This window comes from Haliotis asinina, chromosome 5 (genome assembly GCF_037392515.1).
Source record: "Haliotis asinina isolate JCU_RB_2024 chromosome 5, JCU_Hal_asi_v2, whole genome shotgun sequence".
NCBI lineage: Eukaryota > Metazoa > Mollusca > Gastropoda > Lepetellida > Haliotidae > Haliotis > Haliotis asinina.
In genome coordinates, this window is record NC_090284.1 from 53,016,830 (window position 1) to 53,031,018 (window position 14,189).

General features: G+C 39.0%; 1 non-coding gene across 1 annotated transcript; it reads right to left on the reverse strand.

The window, feature by feature from the left end:
• Nucleotides 1–7,852: 7,852 nt before the first annotated feature.
• On the reverse strand, nt 7,853–7,934 carry Trnas-uga (transfer RNA serine (anticodon UGA)). The gene has a single exon. It is a non-coding gene; the product is annotated as a tRNA-Ser (tRNA).
• Nucleotides 7,935–14,189: the final 6,255 nt, after the last annotated feature.

Genomic DNA, 14,189 nt, shown 5'->3' on the forward strand with positions numbered 1-14,189 from the left:
TGAACAACAGAACCACTTGTTCATCATTCATAGCAAGTTGCGTCATGTTATACATTTAATCAACTTTCCCCTTTTCTTTTGGTGGGGTGTGTTTTTTTCAGCAATATTCCGGCAACGTTACGGAGGGGGAAACATCAGTAATGGACACATTGTACCCGTGATGGGTATCGAACACGAGGCTTCGAGCGAACGCTGTCACCTGCTGCTCCTGATGTAATATCAAGAAGACCAATAGGGCTATAATACTTGTGTTACAAACGACTTGCAGGATTCAAATCTCGGCGATTGGTTGGGGTAAAGCTGAAGACTTTGATAACGCGCCCTGCCAGGAGAGTGAGTGAGTGAGTTTAGTTATACGCGCCGCGCTCAGCAATATCCCATCTGTATGGCGGCGGTCTGTAAAAAATCGGGACCTGACCAGACATTCCAGTGATCAACAGCGTGAGCATCGATCAGCGCAACTGGGAACTGATGACAAGTGTCAATCAAGTGAGCGAGCCTGACCACCCGATCCCGTTAGTCTCCTCTCATGACAAGCATAGTCACCTTTTATGATAAGCATGGATTGCTGAAGGCCTGTTCTACCCCGGACCTTCACGGTCCCGCCAAGAGAGAGAAGGGAAAGGTGTTTAAGAGATGTGAAAACAATGCAGTATGAAAACGCGTAAAATCTCTTTTACACCACCTTGTCGAACACGGTTTATAATTTCACAAAGATACCACGAACGTTGTTTCTCGTGTTTTAGTATGCATGAAAAGTACCATCGGATCAAGTGCCTGCTGATTCAGCGTATATGTTGTCTAACTACTGCACTACTGCCAGTCAGTGGGGAGGTAATGGCTTATGCAACAAGGAGTGAGAGACATACTATTACTTTCATCCACACAATACATCATACATGGGCTGTAGTTATCCCCATGCTCCACTGCATCGTTACACACGTTGAACTTTCACATCTGTCTAGACCCTGTACAGACGCTATCTGACGTGGGCTGACGTCAGTCATATACGCGATACGTCTGTTTTTGAAACAATGGTGTTCCTCGTCATGCATGTAGGTTCACAGGTGTTGAGACAGGCATGTCTTATTTACATTCATCATTCCACGGATGCTCCCAATCTATATCTGTACTTGCAACCCCTAATTGGAATCTGGACAACACAAATAACACACATTGTCAACATACACACGTTTACCATCGTACCTTTCAAATTATCCTGCAACGCCATAGGTTAAAAAACGAAAATCTCTCTTTAGAAGAGATAAACTAGTTCAAGTAACATAAAATTCCAAGAAAAAGCAAAAGTTATTCTTAACTGATGATTTTTTCAGCCGTGACATTTAAAACAAAAACCTTCAGCCATCAAAATGTCCACCGTTTACTGGAAGTGATATGTCACATGGGACAAGTCACTTCCAGTGCTGTACTGCTAGTACTGTTACTCACATTTGAAGTGATTATACTGACTGCAAGATAATTATCCATTTACACACACTCTGTGACAATTATTTCATATTCAGCAGTGGATGTGTGTATTTATACTGGGTTTTCCCATTCTCATATCACCAAGGAGCATGACTTCACCCACTGATTATATCCCGGTAAAGGAAAAAAACATTAAAAAATCAAAACAAACGAAAAAAACCCACAGAAAATAATATAAATATAAAATATTAACCACATACCGAAAGTATAATGAACACGCCATGCATTAACACTTCACTATATAACACCAAGAAAGCAAGAGTTCTAAGTCGCCTGTTAGTCTGTCGTACAGACCCTGAAGTAAATATATATAAAAAAGCCCACGCAAGTCTAGATTTCCTTAGGTTCTGAAAATGGAGGTCTCAGGGCTCCATTTCATTATATTATTGTTTTCCCACTATGAACGTTTTTTTCAGTGAAATATGTTCATTTCAGGGACTAGCTGTTAATCTAGCCGCCTGTAACAATAGACCAGCAATATCACGGCGGGGAACACCAGAAATGGGATCCACACAATGTACCTATGCGGGGAATGAAACCCAGGTCTTCGGCGTGAAAAGTCAATGCTTTAACCACTAGGCCACTCCACCGCCCCAACAGAAGCAGGAGATGTACGAAGAGACTGATGGGTAAAGTGGGTAAAATGGACAATGGAAGCACTTGGCCAGTTATCACGCTCTAAATCTGAATTTGTCCCAATCGTTTCACTTTGATTCTGATGATTCATTCTCCAACTGGCTCAAAATATTCCACTACTTAAGCGAGTGAGTGGGTTTTCATTCAGCAATATTCCAGCAATATGTCGGCGCTCTGTAAATAATCGGATCTGTCCAGACAGTCCAGTGATCAACAGTATGAGAATAGATCTGTGCAATTGGAAACCGATCATATGTCAACCAAGTCCGCGAACCTGACCACTCGATCCCGTTAAATTAGTTGCCTCTTACGACACGCATAGTCAACTTTTGTGCCAAACATGGGTTGCTGGGCCTATTCCACCCCGGACCTATACGGGCCTTTTGTATAAATAAGACCGAGGAAGTATAACACATTAATCCAGCAGAGTTGCCAGGATATCCACGTGCATATGGGTTGCGATACTAGCTCTGGCCAACGGTAATTATATATCGGACGTACTGCGCCATCTTCGATATCTCCAGGGTATACGTTCCGATAAGTCTCCACTATACCCTGGACGCATCTACGGCTCTGCCCGATAAATTTATTACCTCCTTTGACTGTCTTTTGATCCAATCAGGTGTCTACGCTGGGAAGTTGAGCGAACCAATCACAACTCACTTTCGTTTTTGAATTATCTAACCGAGTATACTTGGCAACAGAAACCATGCAGAGGTTCTCTGGAAGAGGTAGAAGGCTTTCTTGCACATGTTGTTTTAAAGTTTCGGACCTGTCAATTTGTTTGTATGACTTCCCTAAAATCTGGGACGCACTGCGAGCAAACCTTCGCAGTTTCGACCGCTACCTTTGTTGACACTGGCAAGCTCGGTTATAACGGCGGCCTAGCTGATTGGCTACTGTGAGAAGGCGGAGCCAACAAAGGGAGGTAATAAATTTATCGGGCAGAGCCGTAGATGCGTCCAGGGTATAGTGGGGACTTATCGGAACGTATACCCTGGAGATAATCGAGGATGTACTGCGCATGCCTTGACAAAACACCTTGACGATTCCAAAGTCCAACCGGGTAACATCTACTGGCGAGCGTAGTTTACTAAAACCTCATGCGTTGCGGATACCTTATCTACACGCATTAGAAGATAAGTGTCGGTAGACATGTCGGCCACAATGAACCTGTGAAAGCTACTGATTAAATCGATTCCCCATTAACTCCATGTCTCGTGACACCAGTGCAGTACATGTTGGTGCTCTGGAGTTCACGCCCCATACAAAAGATGTGTTTAGGCGACTCCAACCGAGAGTAGTGGATACACAACAGATAATAGGAATCGCGGACAATGGAAATCCACATGAGATAATACGAATCGCGGTGACAGAGTTTCGGTTATTTTTATATTGACTGAATGATATAGACTCATATTATTTGTTTTCATAAAGTGACCCATCGTTGTCACTTAATTTTATGTGATTTTATAACTGTGGGAATATTTTTGGAAAATTTAATTTTGTACTTATCGTCAACTGGCTGTTGCCTTTAGTTGCCGACTTACCCATTTCAGTGAATGAAATGGTTTTGCGCCGCTTTTAGCATTATCACGGATTCGGTGGTGTCAGCCCATTACCTACGTACGTAATATTGTGGGGATATATTTTTACAGAACTAATAAACTAGCGTCCAAAAGAAACGCTACCAGATATTTCTCTGGTCTAAAACACAACGTAAACTTAATATGGTAAGATTAAATGTTTTACTGCAAAAATCAAACATTCAGCAACAGTATATAATGGATAACGTGAAGAAAAACGACGCATCTCGTGATCTATGATCACATGAAAGGCGCTGGGATGCATTATCGAATATTCGATCACCAATTCAGAAACAAATGGGAGCTTTTACAACTTTCTGGCCAGCACATATTGTTCAATGCCGGGTGTGGCCACCTCTAGCACTGACGCAGGCCCGAACCTGGTAGCTAAGTGTTCTGATGTCTTGATTAGGGATCCGACGCCATTCCTTTAGCAGGGCAGCTGCCACAGCGTTCCGCGTCAATGGCTGGTTTTCACGTTTCCGAATACAACGTTGAAGAGTTGGAACTTGCTTTCGTCATCAAAGTTCACTCTTCGACAGTTTCGCTGCTGCCAGTGTGGCACAGTCCTGGTTCATCTCAATCTGGCACGTCGATGTTGGCAACGTCAACGTCATGACCTTGAAACGTCGATCGACACAGAGACCATGAATGCGGAATCGTCTGGTCACACTGTCTGCTGACTGGATGTCCAATACTTTTGGCGCTTCATGATTTTTCTTTCACAATATACGAAATGCAAGTGTAAATGTTCCCTGGGAACAGACTTGTTGTCTTCGAGATATGTGTTTTAGCTATTTTCAAACAGACTGGCAATTATTTTAACATTTTAGAGTCGGTTTAGGTATTTTGGTAGCGTTTCTTTTGGCCGCAAGTTTACAATACACACATGTACAACCCTTCGAGACCATTTCACCTGATGAAGGGGCAAGTATTAGCACAGAAACGGCGCGTGTACATAATAAAGAGGTCGCACATCCATAACAAGTCTCTTGTATTACCCTACCGACTTCTTGATGTCTATCAAACATCTAATATCTTTGATACCCACGCCACAACGCAGCCGCTGTATAATACCTTCAGAACCAACAGACGCTGCGATGAGTCTGACGAGAAACTCTCCGCCCTCGCGCTCCATCGATCACTGGTGTTTGTTTTGGCGCTCTTTTCCTCATCTGCCCAGACTTGCAACAACTCTGATTTCGTTCCGTAACTATGGTTATTGCACCAGTCCCAGATGCATGGCCTCTCGTGGTCGTATCGGATATACAGAAGACTTGAGCATATCCGACATAAGTATGGCGTCTAATTTCAGTTTTGACATCTAAAACCTCAATTTTAGCAATTATTTTTTCACAAATACGTATAAAACGTATCACTAGGGTAAAGCCATGTAGAGTTTGGATTGGACTTTTGTTTTCATCTTTTTGGGACAAATGAGCGAGTTTGGTTTACCGCCGTTTTAAACGCCATACCCTAGTTACGTACCAGGGTGCCAGTTTGATGTTGGGGAAAAACAAGGCGGTGGTGGGGCTCTACAGATCACCAGTTTGAAATGGTGTGAAATGAAATCGGGGGAGTTCGGCGCGATGCCGACAAAGCTGAACATGTTGAGAGCAGATAGGGGATTAGGAACATTTCGAGATTAATCTGATTAGTACTTCAATTCGTACACTTCAATGCATGTGCACATATACGTAAGGTAATGCGGGCATGACTAAAACAGTTTTCGGACTATGTACGCGAGTCCGGCTCAGAACAGAGTGCTTATCACCTTATGCCAACACTCACGGACCAGAGATACATACTTTAGTAGCTTTCCTCCAAACGATAGTTAGTAATTCTGAGAAACATTCTTTGCATACGAAAGACTTATATCTGGCTACTACCACATACGAGTGCGTGTTACATTATAAGCATACAGTTTTGAAATTTGGATGGTGCGGCTGAGATTTTGTCATAGGCTACACCCGCCTGGTGCAAGCAGGATAGCAATATTTGAATCCAGCCCTGTATACTATTCCGTTTTGTCGATAACAACATATAACATGTGACCTGTATAAAATGTGCAAAAAACAAACAAACAAAAAAAACAAAAATCGAGTGCGTGTTACGACATTGCCAAAGATGTTTTGAAGTTAGATGAACAATTTCTGTATCGCAAGGTTACAGTCCAAAAAACACCTTTGACCATTCCGAGACGTAATATCTATTACACGCAACTATTACATACATATTTTCTTTGCTTGTTCAATGCGAATGAACCATAAAAAGTACAGTACCTAATCCAATAATCCAAGCCAACCCACCACTATACAGCACAGGTGTAAGGGAGATAACTTTAAAAGACCTGCGCACGAATATTGGTGACATCATTCATAGATACATAACCTCTTCTCGACCTTTAGGGTCGAATTTACATGCAACTGGAAGGGCTTTGATCTTAGAATAATGTATTATTAAAACTGTTCTTGTTTGAAAGATATTTAAAAGAGACATTGTCATCTTGCCAGTATACCTGTTAAGACACAGAAGCCCAGTCACGGATTTATGTGCAACCTATCAAGGACTGGTATTATGTCCAAGAATTATAATAATAATGTTGACGAATATATATCTTCAGAAAAGCACACAACTCTTCGTAGAATAACATTATATCCCAGAAAAAATAATGTAATTTACGAATATAGTTCCACAAAATAAATTTTAAAGATCCAAATATACTGCCGAATAATGGCCCATTTCTACAGCTGCCATAACACTGTAACTATGTTGGATTTTATAGAAAGGTGGGAGACAGGTTGACTAACACGTTGTCTTTGAAATAGAAATATTTTAGAGAAAGAAAAGTTAATAAATAAAGGAGCTGGTAAGGTAGACATGCTACAGTATGAACAGGAATTATTGAGAATTTTATGATTGTATTTTTTAATATTTTTTTCACTAATTACTCATGCACTAAATGTCAATATTAACAGAACATAACTGCAGATTCAAAGACAGGTGAACAGTTGTCAAGTCACCATGGACACATGTCAAGACGTACATGGAGTGTATTGGGTACACATTTGTTTCAGGTTGTGTATGACAGACCAGGAGGGTTTGTTCACCATGCCTAATTAAGCCATGATAAACATACCGGATTTTAATATATAAACGTGTTAATAATTTGGGGGTAATGGTCTTAAAACTGACCTAAGGGTTGCAGTTCAATCCCAAATCCAAACGTTACTACCGTTACAGCACTAATACTGTGATCAGCTAAAATGAGTAAATGAAAAGAAACGTACGTCATTGCATTTGATCTGTTTGATTGGCATTTTAGAATTGATGGACAATAGAAACGTATAATACTTTATGGATGAAACCTTCTTCATTTCTATGATGCAACGTTTCGGTATAGCTTCCTAAAAAACGTTTTCAAGCAATAGTAAAGCAACACAGCACAGAATCGGCTTTTATACATATTATTGTTACTGTTAATCCCTTTGATGTATTCCTTTATGTTGTCTTAATACATGTTATGTGTAGCGATATGCAACCAATCATCAATTTAATACTAGGGTTTGTGTGTGTGTGTGTGTGTGTGTGTGTGTGTGTGTGTGTGTGTGTGTGTGTGTGTGTATGTCTTTCTGCTGGTTTGTTTGAATTGATGTTAATAGTTACTGTGTATGTCACTCTTTGTGTTTGTGTGTACGTGCGGGTGCGCGTGTTTGTGTGTTGTATCCGAATATTTATTTGGTTTGGACAATAATGAGATCCTTTGGACTCCTTTATTGGTTCAGTGATTTAAGCTGATCACTGGGTTGTCTGGTCCAGACTCCATTATCTACAGACTGTGCCATATAGCGGGAATATTGCAGAGTGCGGCGTAAAACTAAACCCATTTACTCAGAGATATAACGTCACTATTGAAAACATTTCTGTCATTGTACCCCAAAAAAACGAAATAAAACGAAATTACAGTATAGTATCTTGTAACGCAACCTAATACTCATACTATGTATACTGTACACTAGAACCCGTATTTTCCGTACATTATCAGAATTTCGTTACTGTTGTACAGGAACATGCTTTTATAATATTTTGTCGGTTTTCATAATATTTTGTCGGGTTTGCTGAGCAGATGGGGAAAAAACATACGCTGCGAACAGGATTCGAACCTGCGCGGGAATAACCCATTGGATTTCAAGTCCAACGCCTTAACCACTCGGCCATCGCAGCTCTTGGCAGATGTAGGGGAAATAATCCATTAAATGAGCAGCCACCGCGAGTAAGCAGGACTGGTTATTCAACTCCGTTTTCATTCGCCTATGTGTAACCGTTGTAGGTCCTCGGGTGTTTGCGCAACAACCCGTGTCATGTTCAACTCATCACACGGGTCTGTCCGTTGTAATTCGATTGCCTGCAATCAGAACATTCTGAAACGTGACAGAAGTACATTGCTAACTGTCTGTACTGTCGACATGCGCGGTTAGATAGGCGTTTCTAATGACGGTATCATGGAGCCCAATCAACGTTTCATACCTTGTGAAAGGAAAATAATATGCACGACAATTTCTTCTTTATTGTACCTTGTCTGAAAATGAATCTCTTTATCCTAGCACTTTAAATCACAACACATATATTAAGTCTAGTTATTTAGTAACCGAAATAAGTTTCCGCTTGCATCCGAGACCATGCTCGCATACTCAATCAACACTATGCGGTTGCGGAATCTGACGGTAGTACCAGTCAAAAACTGAGGCCAGCCTCTCACAGGCCAAAAATCTATACGAATACGCGAATCGTGTCGATCATGGCGCAAATATGAATACTAATTATCCTTATTCGTTTCCAACCAAGCTGCTTTCAGCAATGTGATATACCCAATTTGATCCACTCAACCTGGTCAGTCCAAGTGAAAGGAACTGAAGGACAATAAATCAAAACTGGAAAATAGGCCAACTCTATTCTGGATAGCGCTACGCTATCCATGTTGATATGGGAACTTATTATGGGTCATGACACGTTGAAACACCTTACTATCAATTATCAGATCAGATGTCTTTATTATACTGGTTAAAAAACATCTATTACCAACTTAAATACTTCTACTATTAAAATAGTCCATATATTGCTTCACATTTTAGCACCCTCACTGAGGGTTAATGTGGCTTAATATAGCAACACGATTAATTAAAACATAGCGAATTAAAATATTTTAAGTTATCATAAGGAAGTTAATCATAATTATAATTGGGGATGCACTCTTTTCCTTTCCGTTTGAAGCATACCTACAACCTGGTAGGTGGGGAGAAAAATCCTTGAAAAAAATGTCCCGAATTTGCCAACAAAAAAACATGCATTTTCAACAAGGAATTTTTTTGTACAGAAGAATATTAAATACTGTTTGATTTTTCATTGCGTTTATTGACTTTATGTATAGTATGTTCCTACAGGAAATGTCAAACGGACAGATCGGGTTTTCAGCTTTATTCCTAAAGCAAACTAATGATGTATATTTATGTCTGCTGACCCGTATTCATTCTCATTCTGACTTTGTCCGAGAATTTTTCCCAACAATTTGTCACGTTTACACTCTTAATCATTTTTTTCATTTGATAAGTCATTAAGAAATAATAAATGGCTGTCTCTGTATCAAAAAAAAAAAAAAAAAGAAGAAAAATGGAAAGACTGACATGTCTTCTTACTATGAAGTTGTGATCTGATTAAATATTTTAAAAAAGCATTACTTGTACAGCATACACGATGGCAATATAGAGACAATACATCTTTGTCATCAGACCGTTGTCATAAAAAAACTAGACATTTCGCATATATTGATGATTCATGGACGCGAAGGGTAACGCATTATACCGAATAAATTCAGTCGCCAAGCGAAAGCTAATGTTTATAATATAACAGTAATTTGGATCTCAGCAAAGCAACCAGAAGAATGCTGAGCCTGTTTGCGTCAGTAGATTTCGATCCGTCTGACAATCTACGACATGTGACCTTGTCACTCTGCCAAGGGCCTCAAGATCGATTAAACGCGGTGGAGGTTGGGACTCGTAGTCCGTCTAAATTTGATTGCTGTGAAATATTTGAAGAATTAAACAAAGCAGACTTCAAATGGCTGTACATCTATTGGTAAACGAAATGTGCCGCAAAATAAATGACTGCCATAACATTCTGACTTTGAAGAAGGCCGGCGGATGTGATTTCTAAAGCGCCACCTAGCGGAAGTAAACTGAACATGCGCGGAAGTGAGAAATGGATATCGTACAGAAACCCACAGGAAAAATGTCTTGAAATATGTTTTATAATGATAATTTGCAATGTAGAGTTTGTAATAACCGTACATGGGATTCCACAAATGAGCACTAGGTAAGACAGTTTCTTAATATCTGTTCATATTGTGGATATTCTTGCTTTAGCTTTTGACAGCAAGTGTCATCGTCTGATTCAATCATTCGTGTTTTGTTTTCTGAGATGAGGAGGCGGGGTCATTTCATTAAATATTTCACCTTACTTCATCATACTACGTCAGAATTGAAGCTAGAAATAATATATCGACACGAATTCATGTTATTGTTCAACCCAAGGGAGAAAATGTTTTTGTAATGAGTACATTCCGACAAACCAGTTTCCTGCTTCTGAGAGTGCCAAATAGGTAAATGCATCAAATATATGGCAGTCTTTGCACAACAGGATTGAAACAATTTGAAATACACCCACGATAGTAAAGAATTTTACTATTTATGCATTTGTTCTTTAGAGGTGTAAAATTACTAATAATGGATTAAGCCACTGTGGGCTCACTACATTTCTTTATGTTAAAGGGGCACTGATGCGGAGCAATTTCCGTGGACTGGTGTAAACTTTTGTTATTGTTTTTCTCCCGTGAGCACCCGGATGATATCCCAGAATTCGTGACTGGTTCGTGACCTCTGCTGCGCAGTCCGTAAGCGCAATTGATAGTTTAATTATAGACAGATCAGCTTAGGTGAAGTCATTTTTACTTCATTACAAATGTATTATGAGTGAGTGAGTGAGTGAGTTTAGTTTTACGTCGCACTTAGCAATATTCCAGCTATATGGCGACGGTCTGTAAATAATCGAGTCTGGACCAGACAATCCAGTGATCAACAACATGAGCATCGATCTGCGCAATTGGGAACCGATGACATGTGTCAACCAAGTCAGCTAGTCTGACCACCCGATCCCGTTAGTCGCCTCTTATGACAAGCATAGTCACCTTTTATGGCAAGCATGGGTTGCTGAAGGCCTATTCTACCCCGGGACCTTCACAGGTCATGTATTATGAAAACAAATGAAACACTTTGAAGGTTAATCATCTGCCAGTGGTAGAAATGGTAAAAAACTATTAGGACGGAAAAATAACGAAGCCAATGTACGTCTCTATATTTTGTCTCATAACCCTGATTAGTTTATTGTCATATTTGTATGATTCTGAAAATTAATAAAAGACACACGATCTGCTTATACTCATAGTAAATTTCTAACATAACAGCAACATTTATACATTGTATAGATTGCCAATGTCGATCCTATTTCACACACATACGCGATCTAGTGTGTGTTTTCTGTCTGAATGCTACAACACTAAAATGCAAATAATGAATGTAAAACAGACTAATTTTGTAGCAACAATGTCAGGCTACTACCTTGTTCAGGAATGTATCCATCAATATCCACGTAAAAAAAATCGTATTCCATTCATCTGCAGCTGGTAAATAATCCTGCTCTGTGTCGCATGTCTTACAACTGTCTCATTTGCGAAAAAGTAACGCATCGTTTCACGTCTTTCACACTGGTGAAAACCAGATAAACCTCTCATTGGTCTCCCAAGATAGCACACCTGGCAACTAATTGTATGATGTCTACTATTCTAAGTAATTTAGTTAACCAATAATGAGCAATCGATCAATCAACGCAAGGGTGGTTAATTCTTTGAAGGGAGGATGTTGTTTTTGCACTCATACTTTACGACACGGTGTAGTCATCTCCACACACTGCCTTTTGACAAATCCGCTAGAAGATAAAAGTAATTAATCGATCAGTGTGTTATCGGTTAATTCTTTGATCGATGTTTGTTTTTGTAACTCAGCTGATAAACCCTCTTGCATCACTTATATGCACATATTACATAACATACAATACATTTGCCATTACAGACCTTAATTTATAATGTTGAGTATTTACTCCAGACAGGAGAAATGCCAAATGGGAACCTTTGTTGAGTAACCGAAGTGGTGTTTCTACTAATTATACCTCTTATAAATTAATTAATTGACCATCCAGAGAATGATGACAAATAACACGTGTAGGTTTACACCATCAAACGCGAGTTACAGCAAGGAAGATGTAATCTCTGTGTCGCATGCAGCCTGAAAACACTTATGGCCCGAAACTGTTTTGAGGATACCAACGGAATTTCGTTACATAAGGAATACACACAGGCATTGGGTGTGTACTTGGGTAAATAGGTGAAATAAGGGTTTTTTTACGCAAGAAAATTTTCAGATTTCTCTACCAAAGGCAAAGTCATTGTTTTTTGTTTACGAATTCAAATAAATCAACTGTATGTTTTTATTATCATAAGTAATAAACCATTGTAGCTACCATAGCTACCAAAATTTACGTATGATATTTGCTATCACAGCTGAACCAACACTCAAAACTACCTAAATATAAAGCTTTGCAATCTTCCGTACTGAAACAAATGGCTTGCTACGTGCCTGTAGACATCATATTTTCATGTAACATGATTAAATATCGAGGTTAAAAACACAGAAATAGGATCAAATTGGATCAGTAACTATACCATTCCAAGCATCCGAAAAGAACTACACTGCTGGGATATTTGGTTACGATCAGACAAGGAATACCATGGATATTTTTAAATAATGGCATATGATGGGCATCTGGCCTCCTGACTGTTTAGGTGAAGAAATTCTGCTAAAATGGACAGGAGCCCAGTTCCTTTGTCCGTCACGGTCGAAGGAGCGGGCGCTGACCAATTTGCGGTTTGGTTTCGTAATTAGACTGTTGGCGAGAAACATTATTCGCTCCGCATCAGTGCCCCTTTAAAATCACTTGTGGAACAGTCCCTAAACACATAGTCAAATCTTGTAACTTATACAAAGGTTAAAATGGTAAACTAAAGATGCATGCTTTCAACTGATGTTTTGTCATACTATAGATCAGTTTGGAATAAAATTTTGGAAACAAGCTACAATATATTGGTCAGCTGAATACTTTTATACATTCTATCTGGTATGTTTGATAGGAAGTGCACAGTTATGTAAACAATGACGTTATTCAAGGTTTGATTTAAGTTTTTCAGAATTTGTACCGAGAGAATCAATAAGACAGCAACCATCAGTAAATTGGCTGATGGGCAATGTCATTAACAATCCTATTGCTGGCAGATATTCATAGTCTACTTCACTATCCCCAGAAAAGCTCACATCACTTGATGTATGAAATAGATTTTAATAGGTAGTTACTTTTTAACTATCATTTTCATTCATAAATTGAATTTCATTACCAATCTTAGATTACAGCGTTACCTCTGGTTTTCCATGAAATATTACTAGATTGTGTTACCAAGTCTATGGTTCCTCTAGTTTTCCCATGAATATTACTAGATTGTGTTGCCAAGGCTATAGTTTACCGATATCTGAGCTTGAAAACAAACTCTTTTACATTCCTTCCTTCTGATAATTGATTTTTATGATACAAACGAAAGAATAAGACTTATTTAATACAGGAAATTAATACCAATAAAAATGCTGCCAATGCCACATACTTTTATTGGAAAATGTTACTAGTACTGGGTCTAAACTGACAATAGAACTTACCTGCACCATGTGCACTAACAGTATTTTACATGCACTGGTGCAGCCTGGTTATAACAAGATCTATCCCTGTATCTGACAGCTGCAAGTGATAATCTCCTGTACATTCTCACACAGATCTAATTATTCCAGAATTCCATGCAATTTACATCAAACACTAAACTAATCCTTTTTAATATTTATCAATCCTTTAAAAAGATTTCTTTCCATGGCTGTTTACCTATGCGTTTATATCATATAAAGTTGCTTGAAGGGAATAGATTGGAATGAATAATTTTCAAATAGTATATGCTTTGGCTCAGCTGCTGGAATTGCCACTTAATGAGAGTTAGATGTACACTTTCATTATCTATCATCTTTTACACAGTACTGCATGTACACAGTACATTATACGTATTGTATTTTTTGAGGTAGTGTTGTTATTGACAACTCATGAGACTAAGATGCCGCAGTGCATTATGTTGATTTGTTATTCCTCAGTCACAACAAAATCTGTGGATTATAATTCCTGATTCACTTGCTTATGATTCTTTGTTCGTCAGAACATTTTGTCTTCATGGGTTTCATCAAAGTGGTAAATGTGTTTGACCATGGCGTTCATTTCATAATTTGT